This window comes from Triturus cristatus, chromosome 10, assembly GCF_964204655.1.
Source record: "Triturus cristatus chromosome 10, aTriCri1.1, whole genome shotgun sequence".
NCBI lineage: Eukaryota > Metazoa > Chordata > Amphibia > Caudata > Salamandridae > Triturus > Triturus cristatus.
The window spans coordinates 854,286,156-854,308,491 of NC_140593.1; the positions used below are offsets into that span (position 1 = coordinate 854,286,156).

A 22,336-nucleotide genomic window follows, 5' to 3' on the forward strand; every position below is an offset into this window, starting at 1 on the left:
CTTCACCCAAAGCAAGCAACTGCACATGCTGCTCTCTTCTGCAATATGGTTGCTGTCTTTTCCATGGCCGTCATCGAACAAGAAATGAAAATGCCTCTATCCTTCAGACATTTTGTTTGTTCTAGGTGTATGCTCTCGGTGAGGTCAATAAAACCATTTCTGCTCTCATGCCTTGCTTTCATGAAGTAGGCCCAAACTTCAGTACACAAGGACGTGCAAACGAATAGCGCAAACTATCGTCACTTCTCTTTTTGAGCTGTCACTGATGCCCCTGGAGAACAGTACGTCACGCTGGTGAGGGATAGACAGCTTCCATTATCTTAGCTTTCCTATAAGTTGAGAGAGTAAATGCAAACTGTGTGAAAAACAGAAAGCTGCTGTTTCTGCCCGGTCTCAAACCAGGGACCTTTCGCGTGTAAAGCGAACGTGATAACCACTACACTACAGAAACAGACACGCTTGCAGGAATCTTCTTGGCATGTAGTGGGCTGGAATGCACAGACCAAGGGCCAATGTCCATGAAGCTCAAAGTTGGACCCTCCTTACCCGATCTCTTTCTTTGGAAGAAAGGAACGAGGACCACTTTTATTCCAAAAGGCGATTTTAAAACCATACCTGAAACCACAATAGAAAAACACTTTGCATTTAATTTTCCTACACTGATGGTCCACCCCAGAAAAGCAGTTGCAAAGAAGTCCGGCACTGAAATTCTATACGCTAAAAGTGGGAAATAGCGTAGAGGGAAAGGAACTTTCTCACCATACACGGCGTCTTATAGCATTGAAAAGAAGAAATGGCCCTATATAATAAGCAGCCTAAAAATAATTCCACAGCATGGGCTCGTCCGGGATTTGAACCCGGGACCTCTCGCGCCCGAAGCGAGAATCATACCCCTAGACCAACGAGCCTGATTCCCCAGTCGGCATTTTATGCAATTTCTGATGCGTCTTTCAGAAACAAAGCAGGGCTATTTGGCTGCTCTCTCTCTATGTGAACCACACAAAGTCATGTTTTCTCTCAAGGTGTTGTTTTTTTCACTCTTGCAAGGAAGGGATCAGTCGATATCCTAGCTGCCAGAGAACAGAAAAAAGACGCTGATGAGAACTGCAGGCACTTTCTGGCACTTGTACTCCTCTGCAAGTCCTGGACACTTGCCCCATAGACTTCCACCCCAGATGCAAGGGAGGGCCTGCCAATTCTTGCTCCTAAGACAGAGGCATTTGATTCTTGGATTCAAACACGCTCACTCAGCGCTCGATCAGGCTCGATCAGGCGAGATTTATATGAGTGGCTCGCAGGACTGAAACACTAACCTGGGAGCCCCAGGGTGGCTGAATTCCCAGGATGGCCATTTTTGGGCAAGTCACCTCCTTTCCTCCTGCCTCAATCTAGAATTGGCTGCAAATCACAAGATAGAGTTCAATGTCCGTGTGTACTGCCTACTCCCAGCTACCTCTCTGTCTTCCTTATGTAAATTAAAATTCGCAAGGGGGGACCAATGACAATCTGCTCCTCCCACATAACCAGGAAGCCCTGTTGAACATGTCTGCCTGTGTTGTTGCAGGGACAGTGCCTTCTCCGCCCAAAAGGTGGCAGGAGAGCCTCACAACAAAGATGGGATCAACTGCTTAATGAGAAACCAGCACAGCAGTTTGTGTGATGGAGTGCAAATTTAACGGAAGGTGTGCCTGAGGTATCCCTTCCAGGAATACATGGAATTGTGATTGAGGGCCCAGCCTGATCCTTGGTGGATTTCTCGTCATATGTTACAGGTCCGTGCAAAGATTGTGGTGTGTGGGGAATGCACTGCAAAAAACAGGACGATTTAAGGGTGTAAAAGAAACCTGTCAGAAGTGGGATTTGAAACCACGCCTCCATGAGGAGACCAGAAGTCTCAGTTGCACTGAAGATCAAGCTCTCTTGAATCTGGCGCCTTAGACCACTCGGCCATCCTGACAGCCCTGGGTGTGCACAGATCTGACTCTTCTGACTGCACCTGCCAATGTTTGCACTTACAACGTTCACAGCAATGTCACAAGTGTAAAGACCCCACAATACAACATGGCATGACAAAAAAAAGCTAGGTACAAGAGCGACCACTGATGGATGCGGATTACTTTGTTTCGTCTTGCAAAAGTAAAGGAAGTTTCCCACGGCTCGCTGGGTTCAAGGACCGCCTCTTCTTAAGCTTGCATTGAGATAATAAGGTTTTAGAGGGTGCACATAAAAGCAGCTCATGCACAGTGTTTCTGCCCGGTCTCGAACCGGGGACCTTTCGCGTGTTAGGCGAACGTGATGACCACTACACTACAGAAACTCACTTGCTGTGTTTTACTGTTAGAGCAAGGTTCCTCTCAAGGATTCTCTCTACTTCTATTCTGCTGTATCAGCAGCCACTCAGAAAGCGAGGAGCAAGTGTGAAAACTGCAGAGATATCAGCCAACATGCTTGCAATTAGACGTATTAAAAATTGACTTATGCAGGCATCGACAGACAAATATCTGATGCCTAAATGCCAGCAAGTACAGCTTGGGAAAGCATCACCTGGGACACACACAGACTAAGCATGAAGGCAGAAAAAGCATGGTGATCCATGTTTCTTATGAGGTTCAAAATATTTTGTGCAACAATGCGGCGAGTGTAATGAGAAATAGTCAGGCATTGTGAGTTTTGAGTAGGATTCGTATGTTTACCTCTGAAAAAGGGCTCGTCCGGGATTTGAACCCGGGACCTCTCGCACCCTAAGCGAGAATCATACCCCTAGACCAACGAGCCGAGGCACACAAGAGTGGCCTTTTGCACCGGCTCCGGGGGTTATTGGCAGCGAGTTAGTGAATGCTTCACCCAAAGCAAGCAACTGCACATGCTGCTCTCTTCTGCAATATGGTTGCTGTCTTTTCCATGGCCGTCATCGAACAAGAAATGAAAATGCCTCTATCCTTCAGACATTTTGTTTGTTCTAGGTGTATGCTCTCGGTGAGGTCAATAAAACCATTTCTGCTCTCATGCCTTGCTTTCATGAAGTAGGCCCAACCTTCAGTACACAAGGACGTGCAAACGAATAGCGCAAACTATCGTCACTTCTCTTTTTGAGCTGTCACTGATGCCCCTGGAGCACAGTACATCACGCTGGTGAGGGATAGACAGCTTCCATTATCTCAGCTTTCCTATAAGTTGAGAGAGTAAATGCAAACTGTGTGAAAAACAGAAAGCTGCTGTTTCTGCCCGGTCTCGAACCAGGGACCTTTCGCGTGTAAAGCGAACGTGATAACCACTACACTACAGAAACAGACACGCTTGCAGGAATCTTCTTGGCATGTAGTGGGCTGGAATGCACAGACCAAGGGCCAATGTCCATGAAGCTCAAAGTTGGACCCTCCTTACCCGATCTCTTTCTTTGGAAGAAAGGAACGAGGACCACTTTTATTCCAAAAGGCGATTTTAAAACCATACCTGAAACCACACTAGAAAAACACTTTGCATTTAATTTTCCTACACTGATGGTCCACCCCAGAAAAGCAGTTGCAAAGAAGTCCGGCACTGAAATTCTATACGCCAAAAGTGGGAAATAGCGTAGAGGGAAAGGAACTTTCTCACCATACACGGCGTCTTATAGCATTGAAAAGAAGAAATGGCCCTACATAATAAGCAGCCTAAAAATAATTCCACAGCATGGGCTCGTCCGGGATTTGAACCCGGGACCTCTCGCACCCGAAGCGAGAATCATACCCCTTGACCAACGAGCCTGATTACCCAGTCGGCATTTTAAGCAATTTCTGATGCGTCTTTCAGAAACAAAGCAGGGCTATTTGGCTGCTCTCTCTCTATGTGAACCACACAAATTCATGTTTTCTCTCAAGGTGTTGTTTTTTTCACTCTTGCAAGGAAGGGATCAGTCGATATCCTAGCTGCCAGAGAGCAGAAAAAAGGCGCTGATGAGAACTGCAGGCACTTTCTGGCTCTTGTACTCCTCTGCAAGTCCTGGACACTTGCCCCATAGACTTCCACCCCAGATGCAAGGGAGGGCCTGCCAATTCTTGCTCCTAAGACAGAGGCATTTGATTCTTGGATTCAAACACGCTCACTCAGCGCTCGATCAGGCTCAATCAGGCGAGATTTATATGAGTGGCTCGCAGGACTGAAACACTAACCTGGGAGCCCCAGGGTGGCTGAATTCCCAGGATGGCCATTTTTGGGCAAGTCACCTCCTTTCCTCCTGCCTCAATCTAGAATTGGCTGCAAATCACAAGATAGAGTTCAATGTCCGTGTGTACTGCCTACTCCCAGCTACCTCTCTGTCTTCCTTATGTAAATTAAAATTCGCAAGGGGGGACCAATGACAATCTGCTCCTCCCACATAACCAGGAAGCCCTGTTGAACATGTCTGCCTGTGTTGTTGCAGGGACAGTGCCTTCTCCGCCCAAAAGGTGGCAGGAGAGCCTCACAACAAAGATGGGATCAACTGCTTAATGAGAAACCAGCACGGCAGTTTGTGTGATGGAGTGCAAATTTAACGGAAGGTGTGCCTGAGGTATCCCTTCCAGGAATACATGGAATTGTGATTGAGGGCCCAGCCTGATCCTTGGTGGATTTCTCGTCATATGTTACAGGTCCGTGCAAAGATTGTGGTGTGTGGGGAATGCACTGCAAAAAACAGGACGATTTAAGGGTGTAAAAGAAACCTGTCAGAAGTGGGATTTGAACCCACGCCTCCATGAGGAGACCAGAAGTCTCAGTTGCACTGAAGATCAAGCTCTCTTAAGTCTGGTGCCTTAGACCACTCGGCCATCCTGACAGCACTGGGTGTGCACAGATCTGACTCTTCTGACTGCACCTGCCAATGTTTGCACTTACAACGTTCACAGCAATGTCACAAGTGTAAAGACCCCACAATACAACATGGCATGACAAAAAAAATCTAGGCACAAGAGCGACCACTGATGGATGCGGATTACTTTGTTTCGTCTTGCAAAAGTAAAGGAAGTTTCCCACGGCTCGCTGGGTTCAAGGACCGCCTCTTCTTAAGCTTGCATTGAGATAATAATGTTTTAGAGGGTGCACATAAAAGCAGCTCATGCACAGTGTTTCTGCCCGGTCTCGAACCAGGGACCTTTCGCGTGTTAGGCGAACGTGATGACAACTACACTACAGAAACTCACTTGCTGTGTTTTACTGTTAGAGCAAGGTTCCTCTCAAGGATTCTCTCTACTTCTATTCTGCTGTATCAGCAGCCACTCAGAAAGCGAGGAGCAAGTGTGAAAACTGCAGAGATATCAGCCAACATGCTTGCAATTAGACGTATTAAAAATTGACTTATGCAGGCATCGACAGACAAATATCTGATGCCTAAATGCCAGCAAGTACAGCTTGGGAAAGCATCACCTGGGACACACACAGACTAAGCATGAAGGCAGAAAAAGTATGGTGATCCATGTTTCTTATGAGGTTCAAAATATTTTGTGCAACAATGCGGCGAGTGTAATGAGAAATAGTCAGGCATTGTGAGTTTTGAGTAGGATTCGTATGTTTACCTCTGAAAAAGGGCTCGTCCGGGATTTGAACCCAGGACCTCTCGCACCCTAAGCGAGAATCATACCCCTAGACCAACGAGCCGAGGCACACAAGAGTGGCCTTTTGCACTGGCTCCGGGGGTTATTGGCAGCGAGTTAGTGAATGCTTCACCCAAAGCAAGCAACTGCACATGCTGCTCTCTTCTGCAATATGGTTGCTGTCTTTTCCATGGCCGTCATCGAACAAGAAATGAAAATGCCTCTATCCTTCAGACATTTTGTTTGTTCTAGGTGTATGCTCTCGGTGAGGTCAATAAAACCATTTCTGCTCTCATGCCTTGCTTTCATGAAGTAGGCCCAACCTTCAGTACACAAGGACGTGCAAATGAATAGCACAAACTATCGTCACTTCTCTTTTTGAGCTGTCACTGATGCCCCTGGAGAACAGTACGTCACGCTGGTGAGGGATAGACAGCTTCCATTATCTCAGCTTTCCTATAAGTTGAGAGAGTAAATGCAAACTGTGTGAAAATCAGAAAGCTGCTGTTTCTGCCCAGTCTCGAACCAGGGACCTTTCGCGTGTAAAGCAAACGTGATAACCACTACACTACAGAAACAGACACGCTTGCAGGAATCTTCTTGGCATGTAGTGGGCTGGAATGCACAGACCAAGGGCCAATGTCCATGAAGCTCAAAGTTGGACCCTCCTTACCCGATCTCTTTCTTTGGAAGAAAGGAACGAGGACCACTTTTATTCCAAAAGGCGATTTTAAAACCATACCTGAAACCACACTAGAAAAACACTTTGCATTTAATTTTCCTACACTGATGGTCCACCCCAGAAAAGCAGTTGCAAAGAAGTCCGGCACTGAAATTCTATACGCCAAAAGTGGGAAATAGCGTAGAGGGAAAGGAACTTTCTCACCATACACGGCGTCTTATAGCATTGAAAAGAAGAAATGGCCCTATATAATAAGCAGCCTAAAAATAATTCCACAGCATGGGCTCGTCCGGGATTTGAACCCGGGACGTCTCGCACCCGAAGCGAGAATCATACCCCTTGACCAATGAGCCTGATTCCCCAGTCGGCATTTTAAGCAATTTCTGATGCGTCTTTCAGAAACAAAGCAGGGCTATTTGGCTGCTCTCTCTCTATGTGAACCACACAAATTCATGTTTTCTCTCAAGGTGTTGTTTTTTTCACTCTTGCAAGGAAGGGATCAGTCGATATCCTAGCTGCCAGAGAGCAGAAAAAAGGCGCTGATGAGAACTGCAGGCACTTTCTGGCACTTGTACTCCTCTGCAAGTCCTGGACACTTGCCCCATAGACTTCCACCCCAGATGCAAGGGAGGGCCTGCCAATTCTTGCTCCTAAGACAGAGGCATTTGATTCTTGGATTCAAACACGCTCACTCAGCGCTCGATCAGGCTCGATCAGGCGAGATTTATATGAGTGGCTCGCAGGACTGAAACACTAACCTGGGAGCCCCAGGGTGGCTGAATTCCCAGGATGGCCATTTTTGGGCAAGTCACCTCCTTTCCTCCTGCCTCAATCTAGAATTGGCTGCAAATCACAAGATAGAGTTCAATGTCCGTGTGTACTGCCTACTCCCAGCTACCTCTCTGTCTTCCTTATGTAAATTAAAATTCGCAAGGGGGGACCAATGACAATCTGCTCCTCCCACATAACCAGGAAGCCATGTTGAACATGTCTGCCTGTGTTGTTGCAGGGACAGTGCCTTCTCCGCCCAAATGGTGGCAGGAGAGCCTCACAACAAAGATGGGATCAACTGCTTAATGAGAAACCAGCACGGCAGTTTGTGTGATGGAGTGCAAATTTAACGGAAGGTGTGCCTGAGGTGTCCCTTCCAGGAATACATGGAATTGTGATTGAGGGCCCAGCCTGATCCTTGGTGGATTTCTCGTCATATGTTACAGGTCCGTGCAAAGATTGTGGTGTGTGGGGAATGCACTGCAAAAAACAGGACGATTTAAGGGTGTAAAAGAAACCTGTCAGAAGTGGGATTTGAACCCACGCCTCCTTGAGGAGACCAGAAGTCTCAGTTGCACTGAAGATCAAGCTCTCTTGAGTCTGGTGCCTTAGACCACTCGGCCATCCTGACAGCCCTGGGTGTGCACAGATCTGACTCTTCTGACTGCACCTGCCAATGTTTGCACTTACAACGTTCACAGCAATGTCACAAGTGTAAAGACCCCACAATACAACATGGCATGACAAAAAAAAGCTAGGCACAAGAGCGACCACTGATGGATGCGGATTACTTTGTTTCGTCTTGCAAAAGTAAAGGAAGTTTCCCACGGCTCGCTGGGTTTAAGGACCGCCTCTTCTTAAGCTTGCATTGAGATAATAAGGTTTTAGAGGGTGCACATAAAAGCAGCTCATGCACAGTGTTTCTGCGCGGTCTCGAACCGGGGACCTTTCGCGTGTTAGGCGAACGTGATGACCACTACACTACAGAAACTCACTTGCTGTGTTTTACTGTTAGAGCAAGGTTCTTCTCAAGGATTCTCTCTACTTCTATTCTGCTGTATCAGCAGCCACTCAGAAAGCGAGGAGCAAGTGTGAAAACTGCAGAGATATCAGCCAACATGCTTGCAATTAGACGTATTAAAAATTGACTTATGCAGGCATCGACAGACAAATATCTGATGCCTAAATGCCAGCAAGTACAGCTTGGGAAAGCATCACCTGGGACACACACAGACTAAGCATGAAGGCAGAAAAAGTATGGTGATCCATGTTTCTTATGAGGTTCAAAATATTTTGTGCAACAATGCGGCGAGTGTAATGAGAAATAGTCAGGCATTGTGAGTTTTGAGTAGGATTCGTATGCTTACCTCTGAAAAAGGGCTCGTCCGGGATTTGAACCCGGGACCTCTCGCACCCTAAGCGAGAATCATACCCCTAGACCAACGAGCCGAGGCACACAAGAGTGGCCTTTTGCACCGGCTCCGGGGGTTATTGGCAGCGAGTTAGTGAATGCTTCACCCAAAGCAAGCAACTGCACATGCTGCTCTCTTCTGCAATATGGTTGCTGTCTTTTCCATGGCCATCATCGAACAAGAAATGAAAATGCCTCTATCCTTCAGACATTTTGTTTGTTCTAGGTGTATGCTCTCGGTGAGGTCAATAAAACCATTTCTGCTCTCATGCCTTGCTTTCATGAAGTAGGCCCAACCTTCAGTACACAAGGACGTGCAAACGAATAGCGCAAACTATCGTCACTTCTCTTTTTGAGCTGTCACTGATGCCCCTGGAGAACAGTACTTCACGCTGGTGAGGGATAGACAGCTTCCATTATCTCAGCTTTCCTATAAGTTGAGAGAGTAAATGCAAACTGTGTGAAAAACAGAAAGCTGCTGTTTCTGCCCAGTCTCGAACCAGGGACCTTTCGCGTATAAAGCAAACGTGATAACCACTACACTACAGAAACAGACACGCTTGCAGGAATCTTCTTGGCATGTAGTGGGCTGGAATGCACAGACCAAGGGCCAATGTCCATGAAGCTCAAAGTTGGACCTTCCTTACCCGATCTCTTTCTTTGGAAGAAAGGAACGAGGACCACTTTTATTCCAAAAGGCGATTTTAAAACCATACCTGAAACCACACTAGAAAAACACTTTGCATTTAATTTTCCTACACTGATGGTCCACCCCAGAAAAGCAGTTGCAAAGAAGTCCGGCACTGAAATTCTATACGCCAAAAGTGGGAAATAGCGTAGAGGGAAAGGAACTTTCTCACCATACACGGCGTCTTATAGCATTGAAAAGAAGAAATGGCCCTATATAATAAGCAGCCTAAAAATAATTCCACAGCATGGGCTCGTCCGGGATTTGAACCCGGGACCTCTCGCACCCGAAGCGAGAATCATACCCCTAGACCAACGAGCCTGATTCCCCAGTCGGCATTTTATGCAATTTCTGATGCGTCTTTCAGAAACAAAGCAGGGCTATTTGGCTGCTCTCTCTCTATGTGAACCACACAAAGTCATGTTTTCTCTCAAGGTGTTGTTTTTTTCACTCTTGCAAGGAAGGGATCAGTCGATATCCTAGCTGCCAGAGAACAGAAAAAAGACGCTGATGAGAACTGCAGGCACTTTCTGGCACTTATACTCCTCTGCAAGTCCTGGACACTTGCCCCATAGACTTCCACCCCAGATGCAAGGGAGGGCCTGCCAATTCTTGCTCCTAAGACAGAGGCATTTGATTCTTGGATTCAAACACGCTCACTCAGCACTCGATCAGGCTCGATCAGGCGAGATTTATATGAGTGGCTCGCAGGACTGAAACACTAACCTGGGAGCCCCAGGGTGGCTGAATTCCCAGGATGGCCATTTTTGGGCAAGTCACCTCCTTTCCTCCTGCCTCAATCTAGAATTGGCTGCAAATCACAAGATAGAGTTCAATGTCCGTGTGTACTGCCTACTCCCAGCTACCTCTCTGTCTTCCTTATGTAAATTAAAATTCGCAAGGGGGGACCAATGACAATCTGCTCCTCCCACATAACCAGGAAGCCCTGTTGAACATGTCTGCCTGTGTTGTTGCAGGGACAGTGCCTTCTCCGCCCAAAAGGTGGCAGGAGAGCCTCACAACAAAGATGGGATCAACTGCTTAATGAGAAACCAGCACGGCAGTTTGTGTGATGGAGTGCAAATTTAACAGAAGGTGTGCCTGAGGTGTCCCTTCCAGGAATACATGGAATTGTGATTGAGGGCCCAGCCTGATCGTTGGTGGATTTCTCATCATATGTTACAGGTCCGTGCAAAGATTATGGTGTGTGGGGAATGCACTGCAAAAAACAGGACGATTTAAGGGTGTAAAAGAAACCTGTCAGAAGTGGGATTTGAACCCACGCCTCCATGAGGAGACCAGAAGTCTCAGTTGCACTGAAGATCAAGCTCTCTTGAGTCTGGCGCCTTAGACCACTCGGCCATCCTGACAGCCCTGGGTGTGCACAGATCTGACTCTTCTGACTGCACCTGCCAATGTTTGCACTTACAACGTTCACAGCAATGTCACAAGTGTAAAGACCCCACAATACAACATGGCATGACAAAAAAAAAGCTAGGCACAAGAGCGACCACTGATGGATGCGGATTACTTTGTTTCGTCTTGCAAAAGTAAAGGAAGTTTCCCACGGCTCGCTGGGTTCAAGGATCGCCTCTTCTTAAGCTTGCATTGAGATAATAAGGTTTTAGAGGGTGCACATAAAAGCAGCTCATGCACAGTGTTTCTGCCCGGTCTCGAACCGGGGACCTTTCGCGTGTTAGGCGAACGTGATGACCACTACACTACAGAAACTCACTTGCTGTGTTTTACTGTTAGAGCAAGGTTCCTCTCAAGGATTCTCTCTACTTCTATTCTGCTGTATCAGCAGCCACTCAGAAAGCGAGGAGCAAGTGTGAAAACTGCAGAGATATCAGCCAACATGCTTGCAATTAGACGTATTAAAAATTGACTTATGCAGGCATCGACAGACAAATATCTGATGCCTAAATGCCAGCAAGTACAGCTTGGGAAAGCATCACCTGGGACACACACAGACTAAGCATGAAGGCAGAAAAAGCATGGTGATCCATGTTTCTTATGAGGTTCAAAATATTTTGTGCAACAATGCGGCGAGTGTAATGAGAAATAGTCAGGCATTGTGAGTTTTGAGTAGGATTCGTATGTTTTCCTCTGAAAAAGGGCTCGTCCGGGATTTGAACCCGGGACCTCTCGCACCCTAAGCGTGAATCATACCCCTAGACCTACGAGCCGAGGCACACAAGAGTTGCCTTTCGCACCGGCTCCGGGGGTTATTGGCAGCGAGTTAGTGAATGCTTCACCCAAAGCAAGCAACTGCACATGCTGCTCTCTTCTGCAATATGGTTGCTGTCTTTTCCATGGCCGTCATCGAACAAGAAATGATAATGCCTCTATCCTTCAGACATTTTGTTTGTTCTAGGTGTATGCTCTTGGTGAGGTCAATAAAACCATTTCTGCTCTCATGCCTTGCTTTCATGAAGTAGGCCCAACCTTCAGTACACAAGGACGTGCAAACGAATAGCGCAAACTATCGTCACTTCTCTTTTTGAGCTGTCACTGATGCCCCTGGAGCACAGTACATCACGCTGGTGAGGGATAGACAGCTTCCATTATCTCAGCTTTCCTATAAATTGAGAGAGTAAATGCAAACTGTGTGAAAAACAGAAAGCTGCTGTTTCTGCCCGGTCTCGAACCAGGGACCTTTCACGTGTAAAGCAAATGTGATAACCACTACACTACAGAAACAGACACGCTTGCAGGAATCTTCTTGGCATGTAGTGGGCTGGAATGCACAGACCAAGGGCCAATGTCCATGAAGCTCAAAGTTGGACCCTCCTTACCCGATCTCTTTCTTTGGAAGAAAGGAACGAGGACGACTTTTATTCCAAAAGGCGATTTTAAAACCATACCTGAAACCACACTAGAAAAACACTTTGCATTTAATTTTCCTACACTGATGGTCCACCCCAGAAAAGCAGTTGCAAAGAAGTCCGGCACTGAAATTCTATACGCCAAAAGTGGGAAATAGCGTAGAGGGAAAGGAACTTTCTCACCATACACGGCGTCTTATAGCAGTGAAAAGAAGAAATGGCCCTATATAATAAGCAGCCTAAAACTAATTCCACAGCATGGGCTCGTCCGGGATTTGAACCCGGGACCTCTCGCACCCGAAGCGAGAATCATACCCCTAGACCAATGAGCCTGATTCCCCAGTCGGCATTTTATGCAATTTCTGATGCGTCTTTCAGAAACAAAGCAGGGCTATTTGGCTGCTCTCTCTCTATGTGAACCACACAAAGTCATGTTTTCTCTCAAGGTGTTGTTTTTTTCACTCTTGCAAGGAAGGGATCAGTCGATATCCTAGCTGCCAGAGAACAGAAAAAAGACGCTGATGAGAACTGCAGGCACTTTCTGGCACTTGTACTCCTCTGCAAGTCCTGGACACTTGCCCCATAGACTTCCACCCCAGATGCAAGGGAGGGCCTGCCAATTCTTGCTCCTAAGACAGAGGCATTTGATTCTTGGATTCAAACACGCTCACTCAGCGCTCGATCAGGCTCGATCAGGCGAGATTTATATGAGTGGCTCGCAGGACTGAAACACTAACCTGGGAGCCCCAGGGTGGCTGAATTCCCAGGATGGCCATTTTTGGGCAAGTCACCTCCTTTCCTCCTGCCTCAATCTAGAATTTGCTGCAAATCACAAGATAAAGTTCAATGTCCGTGTGTACTGCCTACTCCCAGCTACCTCTCTGTCTTCCTTATGTAAATTAAAATACGCAAGGGGGGACCAATGACAATCTGCTCCTCCCACATAACCAGGAAGCCCTGTTGAACATGTCTGCCTGTGTTGTTGCAGGGACAGTGCCTTCTCCGCCCAAAAGGTGGCAGGAGAGCCTCACAACAAAGATGGGATCAACTGCTTAATGAGAAACCAGCACGGCAGTTTGTGTGATTGAGTGCAAATTTAACGGAAGGTGTGCCTGAGGTATCCCTTCCTGGAATACATGAAATTGTGATTGAGGGCCCAGCCTGATCCTTGGTGGATTTCTCGTCATATGTTACAGGTCCGTGCAAAGATTGTGGTGTGTGGGGAATGCACTGCAAAAAACAGGACGATTTAAGGGTGTAAAAGAAACCTGTCAGAAGTGGGATTTGAACCCACGCCTCCATGAGGAGACCAGAAGTCTCAGTTGCACTGAAGATCATGCTCTCTTGAGTCTGGCGCCTTAGACCACTAGGCCATCCTGACAGCCCTGGGTGTGCACTGATCTGACTCTTCTGACTGCACCTGCCAATGTTTGCACTTACAACGTTCACAGCAATGTCACAAGTGTAAAGACCCCACAATACAACATGGCATGATAAAAAAAAAAGCTAGGCACAAGAGCGACCACTGATGGATGCGGATTACTTTGTTTCGTCTCGCAAAAGTAAAGGAAGTTTCCCACGGCTCGCTGGGTTCAAGGACCGCCTCTTCTTAAGCTTGCATTGAGATAATAAGGTTTTAGAGGGTGCACATAAAAGCAGCTCATGCACAGTGTTTCTGCCCGGTCTCGAACCGGGGACCTTTCGCGTGTTAGGCGAACGTGATGACCACTATACTACAGAAACTCACTTGCTGTGTTTTACTGTTAGAGCAAGGTTCCTCTCAAGGATTCTCTCTACTTCTATTCTGCTGTATCAGCAGCCACTCAGAAAGCGAGGAGCAAGTGTGAAAACTGCAGAGATATCAGCCAACATGCTTGCAATTAGACGTATTAAAAATTGACTTATGCAGGCATCGACAGACAAATATCTGATGCCTAAATGCCAGCAAGTACAGCTTGGGAAAGCATCACCTGGGACACACACAGACTAAGCATGAAGGCAGAAAAAGCATGGTGATCCATGTTTGTTATGAGGTTCAAAATATTTTGTGCAACAATGCGGCGAGTGTAATGAGAAATAGTCAGGCATTGTGAGTTTTGAGTAGGATTCGTATGTTTTCCTCTGAAAAAGGGCTCGTCCGGGATTTGAACCCGGGACCTCTCGCACCCTAAGCGTGAATCATACCCCTAGACCTACGAGCCGAGGCACACAAGAGTCGCCTTTCGCACCGGCTCCGGGGGTTATTGGCAGCGAGTTAGTGAATGCTTCACCCAAAGCAAGCAACTGCACATGCTGCTCTCTTCTGCAATATGGTTGCTGTCTTTTCCATGGCCATCATCGAACAAGAAATGAAAATGCCTCTATCCTTCAGACATTTTGTTTGTTCTAGGTGTATGCTCTCGGTGAGGTCAATAAAACCATTTCTGCTCTCATGCCTTGCTTTCATGAAGTAGGCCCAACCTTCAGTACACAAGGACGTGCAAACGAATAGCGCAAACTATCGTCACTTCTCTTTTTGAGCTGTCACTGATGCCCCTGGAGAACAGTACTTCACGCTGGTGAGGGATAGACAGCTTCCATTATCTCAGCTTTCCTATAAGTTGAGAGAGTAAATGCAAACTGTGTGAAAAACAGAAAGCTGCTGTTTCTGCCCAGTCTCGAACCAGGGACCTTTCGCGTATAAAGCGAACGTGATAACCACTACACTACAGAAACAGACACGCTTGCAGGAATCTTCTTGGCATGTAGTGGGCTGGAATGCACAGACCAAGGGCCAATGTCCATGAAGCTCAAAGTTGGACCCTCCTTACCCGATCTCTTTCTTTGGAAGAAAGGAACGAGGACCACTTTTATTCCAAAAGGCGATTTTAAAACCATACCTGAAACCACACTAGAAAAACACTTTGCATTTAATTTTCCTACACTGATGGTCCACCCCAGAAAAGCAGTTGCAAAGAAGTCCGGCACTGAAATTCTATACGCCAAAAGTGGGAAATAGCGTAGAGGGAAAGGAACTTTCTCACCATACACGGCGTCTTATAGCATTGAAAAGAAGAAATGGCCCTATATAATAAGCAGCCTAAAAATAATTCCACAGCATGGGCTCGTCCGGGATTTGAACCCGGGACCTCTCGCACCCGAAGCGAGAATCATACCCCTAGACCAACGAGCCTGATTCCCCAGTCGGCATTTTATGCAATTTCTGATGCGTCTTTCAGAAACAAAGCAGGGCTATTTGGCTGCTCTCTCTCTATGTGAACCACACAAAGTCATGTTTTCTCTCAAGGTGTTATTTTTTTCACTCTTGCAAGGAAGGGATCAGTCGATATCCTAGCTGCCAGAGAACAGAAAAAAGACGCTGATGAGAACTGCAGGCACTTTCTGCCACTTATACTCCTCTGCAAGTCCTGGACACTTGCCCCATAGACTTCCACCCCAGATGCAAGGGAGGGCCTGCCAATTCTTGCTCCTAAGACAGAGGCATTTGATTCTTGGATTCAAACACGCTCACTCAGCACTCGATCAGGCTCGATCAGGCGAGATTTATATGAGTGGCTCGCAGGACTGAAACACTAACCTGGGAGCCCCAGGGTGGCTGAATTCCCAGGATGGCCATTTTTGGGCAAGTCACCTCCTTTCCTCCTGCCTCAATCTAGAATTGGCTGCAAATCACAAGATAGAGTTCAATGTCCGTGTGTACTGCCTACTCCCAGCTACCTCTCTGTCTTCCTTATGTAAATTAAAATTCGCAAGGGGGGACCAATGACAATCTGCTCCTCCCACATAACCAGGAAGCCCTGTTGAACATGTCTGCCTGTGTTGTTGCAGGGACAGTGCCTTCTCCGCCCAAAAGGTGGCAGGAGAGCCTCACAACAAAGATGGGATCAACTGCTTAATGAGAAACCAGCACGGCAGTTTGTGTGATGGAGTGCAAATTTAACAGAAGGTGTGCCTGAGGTGTCCCTTCCAGGAATACATGGAATTGTGATTGAGGGCCCAGCCTGATCGTTGGTGGATTTCTCATCATATGTTACAGGTCCGTGCAAAGATTATGGTGTGTGGGGAATGCACTGCAAAAAACAGGACGATTTAAGGGTGTAAAAGAAACCTGTCAGAAGTGGGATTTGAACCCACGCCTCCATGAGGAGACCAGAAGTCTCAGTTGCACTGAAGATCAAGCTCTCTTGAGTCTGGCGCCTTAGACCACTCGGCCATCCTGACAGCCCTGGTTGTGCACAGATCTGACTCTTCTGACTGCACCTGCCAATGTTTGCACTTACAACGTTCACAGCAATGTCACAAGTGTAAAGACCCCACAATACAACATGGCATGACAAAAAAAAAGCTAGGCACAAGAGCGACCACTGATGGATGCGGATTACTTTGTTTCGTCTTGCAAAAGTAAAGGAAGTTTCCCACGGCTCGCTGGGTTCAAGGACTGCCTCTTCTTAAGCTTGCATTGAGATAATAAGGTTTTAGAGGGTGCACATAAAAGCAGCTCATGCACAGTGTTTCTGCCCGGTCTCGAACCGGGGACCTTTCGCGTGTTAGGCGAACGTGATGACCACTACACTACAGAAACTCACTTGCTGTGTGTTACTGTTAGAGCAAGGTTCCTCTCAAGGATTCTCTCTACTTCTATTCTGCTGTATCAGCAGCCACTCAGAAAGCGAGGAGCAAGTGTGAAAACTGCAGAGATATCAGCCAACATGCTTGCAATTAGACGTATTAAAAATTGACTTATGCAGGCATCGACAGACAAATATCTGATGCCTAAATGCCAGCAAGTACAGCTTGGGAAAGCATCACCTGGGACACACACAGACTAAGCATGAAGGCAGAAAAAGCATGGTGATCCATGTTTCTTATGAGGTTCAAAATATTTTGTGCAACAATGCGGCGAGTGTAATGAGAAATAGTCAGGCATTGTGAGTTTTGAGTAGGATTCGTATGTTTTCCTCTGAAAAAGGGCTCGTCCGGGATTTGAACCCGGGACCTCTCGCACCCTAAGCGTGAATCATACCCCTAGACCTACGAGCCGAGGCACACAAGAGTTGCCTTTCGCACCGGCTCCGGGGGTTATTGGCAGCGAGTTAGTGAATGCTTCACCCAAAGCAAGCAACTGCACATGCTGCTCTCTTCTGCAATATGGTTGCTGTCTTTTCCATGGCCGTCATCGAACAAGAAATGAAAATGCCTCTATCCTTCAGACATTTTGTTTGTTCTAGGTGTATGCTCTTGGTGAGGTCAATAAAACCATTTCTGCTCTCATGCCTTGCTTTCATGAAGTAGGCCCAACCTTCAGTACACAAGGACGTGCAAACGAATAGCGCAAACTATCGTCACTTCTCTTTTTGAGCTGTCACTGATGCCCCTGGAGCACAGTACATCACGCTGGTGAGGGATAGACAGCTTCCATTATCTCAGCTTTCCTATAAATTGAGAGAGTAAATGCAAACTGTGTGAAAAACAGAAAGCTGCTGTTTCTGCCCGGTCTCGAACCAGGGACCTTTCGCGTGTAAAGCAAATGTGATAACCACTACACTACAGAAACAGACACGCTTGCAGGAATCTTCTTGGCATGTAGTGGGCTGGAATGCACAGACCAAGGGCCAATGTCCATGAAGCTCAAAGTTGGACCCTCCTTACCCGATCTCTTTCTTTGGAAGAAAGGAACGAGGACGACTTTTATTCCAAAAGGCGATTTTAAAACCATACCTGAAACCACACTAGAAAAACACTTTGCATTTAATTTTCCTACACTGATGGTCCACCCCAGAAAAGCAGTTGCAAAGAAGTCCGGCACTGAAATTCTATACGCCAAAAGTGGGAAATAGCGTAGAGGGAAAGGAACTTTCTCACCATACACGGCGTCTTATAGCATTGAAAAGAAGAAATGGCCCTATATAATAAGCAGCCTAAAACTAATTCCACAGCATGGGCTCGTCCGGGATTTGAACCCGGGACCTCTCGCACCCGAAGCGAGAATCATACCCCTAGACCAATGAGCCTGATTCCCCAGTCGGCATTTTATGCAATTTCTGATGCGTCTTTCAGAAACAAAGCAGGGCTATTTGGCTGCTCTCTCTCTATGTGAACCACACAAAGTCATGTTTTCTCTCAAGGTGTTGTTTTTTTCACTCTTGCAAGGAAGGGATCAGTCGATATCCTAGCTGCCAGAGAACAGAAAAAAGACGCTGATGAGAACTGCAGGCACTTTCTGGCACTTGTACTCCTCTGCAAGTCCTGGACACTTGCCCCATAGACTTCCACCCCAGATGCAAGGGAGGGCCTGCCAATTCTTGCTCCTAAGACAGAGGCATTTGATTCTTGGATTCAAACACGCTCACTCAGCGCTCGATCAGGCTCGATCAGGCGAGATTTATATGAGTGGCTCGCAGGACTGAAACACTAACCTGGGAGCCCCAGGGTGGCTGAATTCCCAGGATGGCCATTTTTGGGCAAGTCACCTCCTTTCCTCCTGCCTCAATCTAGAATTTGCTGCAAATCACAAGATAAAGTTCCATGTCCGTGTGTACTGCCTACTCCCAGCTACCTCTCTGTCTTCCTTATGTAAATTAAAATACGCAAGGGGGGACCAATGACAATCTGCTCCTCCCACATAACCAGGAAGCCCTGTTGAACATGTCTGCCTGTGTTGTTGCAGGGACAGTGCCTTCTCCGCCCAAAAGGTGGCAGGAGAGCCTCACAACAAAGATGGGATCAACTGCTTAATGAGAAACCAGCACGGCAGTTTGTGTGATTGAGTGCAAATTTAACGGAAGGTGTGCCTGAGGTATCCCTTCCCGGAATACATGGAATTGTGATTGAGGGCCCAGGCTGATCCTTGGTGGATTTCTCGTCATATGTTACAGGTCCGTGCAAAGATTGTGGTGTGTGGGGAATGCACTGCAAAAAACAGGACGATTTAAGGGTGTAAAAGAAACATGTCAGAAGTGGGATTTGAACCCACGCCTCCATGAGGAGACCAGAAGTCTCAGTTGCACTGAAGATCAAGCTCTCTTGAGTCTGGCGCCTTAGACCACTAGGCCATCCTGACAGCCCTGGGTGTGCACTGATCTGACTCTTCTGACTGCACCTGCCAATGTTTGCACTTACAACGTTCACAGCAATGTCACAAGTGTAAAGACCCCACAATACAACATGGCATGATAAAAAAAAAAAGCTAGGCACAAGAGCGACCACTGATGGATGCGGATTACTTTGTTTCGTCTCGCAAAAGTAAAGGAAGTTTCCCACGGCTCGCTGGGTTCAAGGACCGCCTCTTCTTAAGCTTGCATTGAGATAATAAGGTTTTAGAGGGTGCACATAAAAGCAGCTCATGCACAGTGTTTCTGCCCGGTCTCGAACCGGGGACCTTTCGCGTGTTAGGCGAACGTGATGACCACTATACTACAGAAACTCACTTGCTGTGTTTTACTGTTAGAGCAAGGTTCCTCTCAAGGATTCTCTCTACTTCTATTCTGCTGTATCAGCAGCCACTCAGAAAGCGAGGAGCAAGTGTGAAAACTGCAGAGATATCAGCCAACATGCTTGCAATTAGACGTATTAAAAATTGACTTATGCAGGCATCGACAGACAAATATCTGATGCCTAAATGCCAGCAAGTACAGCTTGGGAAAGCATCACCTGGGACACACACAGACTAAGCATGAAGGCAGAAAAAGCATGGTGATCCATGTTTCTTATGAGGTTCAAAATATTTTGTGCAACAATGCGGCGAGTGTAATGAGAAATAGTCAGGCATTGTGAGTTTTGAGTAGGATTCGTATGTTTTCCTCTGAAAAAGGGCTCGTCCGGGATTTGAACCCGGGACCTCTCGCACCCTAAGCGTGAATCATACCCCTAGACCTACGAGCCGAGGCACACAAGAGTCGCCTTTCGCACCGGCTCCGGGGGTTATTGGCAGTGAGTTATTGAATGCTTCACCCAAAGCAAGCAACTGCACATGCTGCTCTCTTCTGCAATATGGTTGCTGTCTTTTCCATGGCCGTCATCGAACAAGAAATGAAAATGCCTCTATCCTTCAGACATTTTGTTTGTTCTAGGTGTATGCTCTCGGTGAGGTCAATAAAACCATTTCTGCTCTCATGCCTTGCTTTCATGAAGTAGGCCCAACCTTCAGTACACAAGGACGTGCAAACGAATAGCGCAAACTATCGTCACTTCTCTTTTTGAGCTGTCACTGATGCCCCTGGAGCACAGTACATCACGCTGGTGAGGGATAGACAGCTTCCATTATCTCAGCTTTCCTATAAGTTGAGAGAGTAAATGCAAACTGTGTGAAAAACAGAAAGCTGCTGTTTCTGCCCGGTCTCTAACCAGGGACCTTTCGCGTGTAAAGCGAACGTGATAACCACTACACTACAGAAACAGACACGCTTGCAGGAATCTTCTTGGCATGTAGTGGGCTGGAATGCACAGACCAAGGGCCAATGTCCATGAAGCTCAAAGTTGGACCCTCCTTACCCGATCTCTTTCTTTGGAAGAAAGGAACGAGGACCACTTTTATTCCAAAAGGCGATTTTAAAACCATACCTGAAACCACACTAGAAAAACACTTTGCATTTAATTTTCCTACACTGATGGTCCACCCCAGAAAAGCAGTTGCAAAGAAGTCCGGCACTGAAATTCTATACGCCAAAAGTGGGAAATAGCGTAGAGGGAAAGGAACTTTCTCACCATACACGGCGTCTTATAGCATTGAAAAGAAGAAATGGCCCTATATAATAAGCAGCCTAAAACTAATTCCACAGCATGGGCTCGTCCGGGATTTGAACCCGGGACCTCTCGCACCCGAAGCGAGAATCATACCCCTAGACCAACGAGCCTGATTCCCCAGTTGGCATTTTATGCAATTTCTGATGCGTCTTTCAGAAACAAAGCAGGGCTATTTGGCTGCTCTCTCTCTATGTGAACCACACAAAGTCATGTTTTCTCTCAAGGTGTTGTTTTTTTCACTCTTGCAAGGAAGGGATCAGTCGATATCCTAGCTGCCAGAGAACAGAAAAAAGACCCTGATGAGAACTGCAGGCACTTTCTGGCACTTGTACTCCTCTGCAAGTCCTGGACACTTGCCCCATAGACTTCCACCCCAGATGCAAGGGAGGGCCTGCCAATTCTTGCTCCTAAGACAGAGGGATTTGATTCTTGGATTCAAACACGCTCACTCAGCGCTCGATCAGGCTCGATCAGGCGAGATTTATATGAGTGGCTCGCAGGACTGAAACACTAACCTGGGAGCCCCAGGGTGGCTGAATTCCCAGGATGGCCATTTTTGGACAAGTCACCTCCTTTCCTCCTGCCTCAATCTAGAATTGGCTGCAAATCACAAGATAGAGTTCAATGTCTGTGTGTACTGCCTACTCCCAGCTACCTCTCTGTCTTCCTTATGTAAATTAAAATTCGCAAGGGGGGACCAATGACAATCTGCTCCTCCCACATAACCAGGAAGCCCTGTTGAACATGTCTGCCTGTGTTGTTGCAGGGACAGTGCCTTCTCCGCCCAAAAGGTGGCAGGAGAGCCTCACAACAAAGATGGGATCAACTGCTTAATGAGAAACCAGCACGGCAGTTTGTGTGATGGAGTGCAAATTTAACGGAAGGTGTGCCTGAGGTATCCCTTCCAGGAATACATGGAATTGTGATTGAGGGCCCAGCCTGATCCTTGGTGGATTTCTCGTCATATATTACAGGTCCGTGCAAAGATTGTGGTGTGTGGGGAATGCACTGCAAAAAACAGGACGATTTAAGGGTGTAAAAGTAACCTGTCAGAAGTGGGATTTGAACCCACGCCTCCATGAGGAGACCAGAAGTCTCAGTTGCACTGAAGATCAAGCTCTCTTGAGTCTGGCGCCTTAGACCACTCGGCCATCCTGACAGCCCTGGGTGTGCACAGATCTGACTCTTCTGACTGCACCTGCCAATGTTTGCACTTACAACGTTCACAGCAATGTCACAAGTGTAAAGACCCCACAATACAACATGGCATGACAAAAAAAAGCTAGGCACAAGAGCGACCACTGATGGATGCGGATTACTTTGTTTCGTCTTGCAAAAGTAAAGGAAGTTTCCCACGGCTCGCTGGGATCAAGGACCGCCTCTTCTTAAGCTTGCATTGAGATAATAAGGTTTTAGACGGTGCACATAAAAGCAGCTCATGCACAGTGTTTCTGCCCGGTCTCGAACCGGGGACCTTTCGCGTGTTAGGCGAACGTGATGACCACTATACTAAAAAAACTCACTTGCTGTGTTTTACTGTTAGAGCAAGGTTCCTCTCAAGGATTCTCTCTACTTCTATTCTGCTGTATCAGCAGCCACTCAGAAAGCGAGGCGCAAGTGTGAAAACTGCAGAGATATCAGCCAACATGCTTGCAATTAGACGTA

General features: G+C 47.0%; 21 non-coding genes across 21 annotated transcripts; all 21 read right to left on the reverse strand.

Annotated features, from left to right (window-relative positions):
- Positions 1 to 378: 378 nt before the first annotated feature.
- On the reverse strand, positions 379 to 451 carry TRNAV-UAC (transfer RNA valine (anticodon UAC)). Its single transcript has one exon. It is a non-coding gene; the product is annotated as a tRNA-Val (tRNA).
- Positions 452 to 836: 385 nt separating this feature from the next.
- TRNAP-CGG (transfer RNA proline (anticodon CGG)) lies at positions 837 to 908 on the reverse strand. Its single transcript has one exon. It is a non-coding gene; the product is annotated as a tRNA-Pro (tRNA).
- Positions 909 to 2,244: 1,336 nt separating this feature from the next.
- Positions 2,245 to 2,317, reverse strand: TRNAV-AAC (transfer RNA valine (anticodon AAC)). The gene has a single exon. It is a non-coding gene; the product is annotated as a tRNA-Val (tRNA).
- A 386-nt stretch (positions 2,318 to 2,703) lies between these two features.
- On the reverse strand, positions 2,704 to 2,775 carry TRNAP-AGG (transfer RNA proline (anticodon AGG)). Its single transcript has one exon. It is a non-coding gene; the product is annotated as a tRNA-Pro (tRNA).
- Positions 2,776 to 3,216: 441 nt separating this feature from the next.
- On the reverse strand, positions 3,217 to 3,289 carry TRNAV-UAC (transfer RNA valine (anticodon UAC)). Its single transcript has one exon. It is a non-coding gene; the product is annotated as a tRNA-Val (tRNA).
- Positions 3,290 to 3,674: 385 nt separating this feature from the next.
- Positions 3,675 to 3,746, reverse strand: TRNAP-CGG (transfer RNA proline (anticodon CGG)). Its single transcript has one exon. It is a non-coding gene; the product is annotated as a tRNA-Pro (tRNA).
- Positions 3,747 to 5,541: 1,795 nt separating this feature from the next.
- TRNAP-AGG (transfer RNA proline (anticodon AGG)) lies at positions 5,542 to 5,613 on the reverse strand. The gene has a single exon. It is a non-coding gene; the product is annotated as a tRNA-Pro (tRNA).
- A 2,766-nt stretch (positions 5,614 to 8,379) lies between these two features.
- On the reverse strand, positions 8,380 to 8,451 carry TRNAP-AGG (transfer RNA proline (anticodon AGG)). Its single transcript has one exon. It is a non-coding gene; the product is annotated as a tRNA-Pro (tRNA).
- An 899-nt stretch (positions 8,452 to 9,350) lies between these two features.
- Positions 9,351 to 9,422, reverse strand: TRNAP-CGG (transfer RNA proline (anticodon CGG)). The gene has a single exon. It is a non-coding gene; the product is annotated as a tRNA-Pro (tRNA).
- A 937-nt stretch (positions 9,423 to 10,359) lies between these two features.
- TRNAL-CAA (transfer RNA leucine (anticodon CAA)) lies at positions 10,360 to 10,471 on the reverse strand. The gene is made up of 2 exons: positions 10,434 to 10,471; positions 10,360 to 10,405 (listed from the first exon to the last, which is right to left on the reverse strand). It is a non-coding gene; the product is annotated as a tRNA-Leu (tRNA).
- Positions 10,472 to 10,759: 288 nt separating this feature from the next.
- Positions 10,760 to 10,832, reverse strand: TRNAV-AAC (transfer RNA valine (anticodon AAC)). The gene has a single exon. It is a non-coding gene; the product is annotated as a tRNA-Val (tRNA).
- Positions 10,833 to 13,599: 2,767 nt separating this feature from the next.
- TRNAV-AAC (transfer RNA valine (anticodon AAC)) lies at positions 13,600 to 13,672 on the reverse strand. Its single transcript has one exon. It is a non-coding gene; the product is annotated as a tRNA-Val (tRNA).
- An 899-nt stretch (positions 13,673 to 14,571) lies between these two features.
- On the reverse strand, positions 14,572 to 14,644 carry TRNAI-UAU (transfer RNA isoleucine (anticodon UAU)). The gene has a single exon. It is a non-coding gene; the product is annotated as a tRNA-Ile (tRNA).
- Positions 14,645 to 15,029: 385 nt separating this feature from the next.
- Positions 15,030 to 15,101, reverse strand: TRNAP-CGG (transfer RNA proline (anticodon CGG)). The gene has a single exon. It is a non-coding gene; the product is annotated as a tRNA-Pro (tRNA).
- Positions 15,102 to 16,038: 937 nt separating this feature from the next.
- TRNAL-CAA (transfer RNA leucine (anticodon CAA)) lies at positions 16,039 to 16,150 on the reverse strand. Its single transcript has 2 exons — positions 16,113 to 16,150; positions 16,039 to 16,084 (listed from the first exon to the last, which is right to left on the reverse strand). It is a non-coding gene; the product is annotated as a tRNA-Leu (tRNA).
- A 288-nt stretch (positions 16,151 to 16,438) lies between these two features.
- On the reverse strand, positions 16,439 to 16,511 carry TRNAV-AAC (transfer RNA valine (anticodon AAC)). Its single transcript has one exon. It is a non-coding gene; the product is annotated as a tRNA-Val (tRNA).
- Positions 16,512 to 17,410: 899 nt separating this feature from the next.
- TRNAV-UAC (transfer RNA valine (anticodon UAC)) lies at positions 17,411 to 17,483 on the reverse strand. The gene has a single exon. It is a non-coding gene; the product is annotated as a tRNA-Val (tRNA).
- Positions 17,484 to 19,279: 1,796 nt separating this feature from the next.
- Positions 19,280 to 19,352, reverse strand: TRNAV-AAC (transfer RNA valine (anticodon AAC)). Its single transcript has one exon. It is a non-coding gene; the product is annotated as a tRNA-Val (tRNA).
- An 899-nt stretch (positions 19,353 to 20,251) lies between these two features.
- On the reverse strand, positions 20,252 to 20,324 carry TRNAV-UAC (transfer RNA valine (anticodon UAC)). The gene has a single exon. It is a non-coding gene; the product is annotated as a tRNA-Val (tRNA).
- Positions 20,325 to 20,709: 385 nt separating this feature from the next.
- Positions 20,710 to 20,781, reverse strand: TRNAP-CGG (transfer RNA proline (anticodon CGG)). Its single transcript has one exon. It is a non-coding gene; the product is annotated as a tRNA-Pro (tRNA).
- Positions 20,782 to 21,718: 937 nt separating this feature from the next.
- On the reverse strand, positions 21,719 to 21,830 carry TRNAL-CAA (transfer RNA leucine (anticodon CAA)). Its single transcript has 2 exons — positions 21,793 to 21,830; positions 21,719 to 21,764 (listed from the first exon to the last, which is right to left on the reverse strand). It is a non-coding gene; the product is annotated as a tRNA-Leu (tRNA).
- Between the last annotated feature and the right edge of the window lie 506 nt (positions 21,831 to 22,336).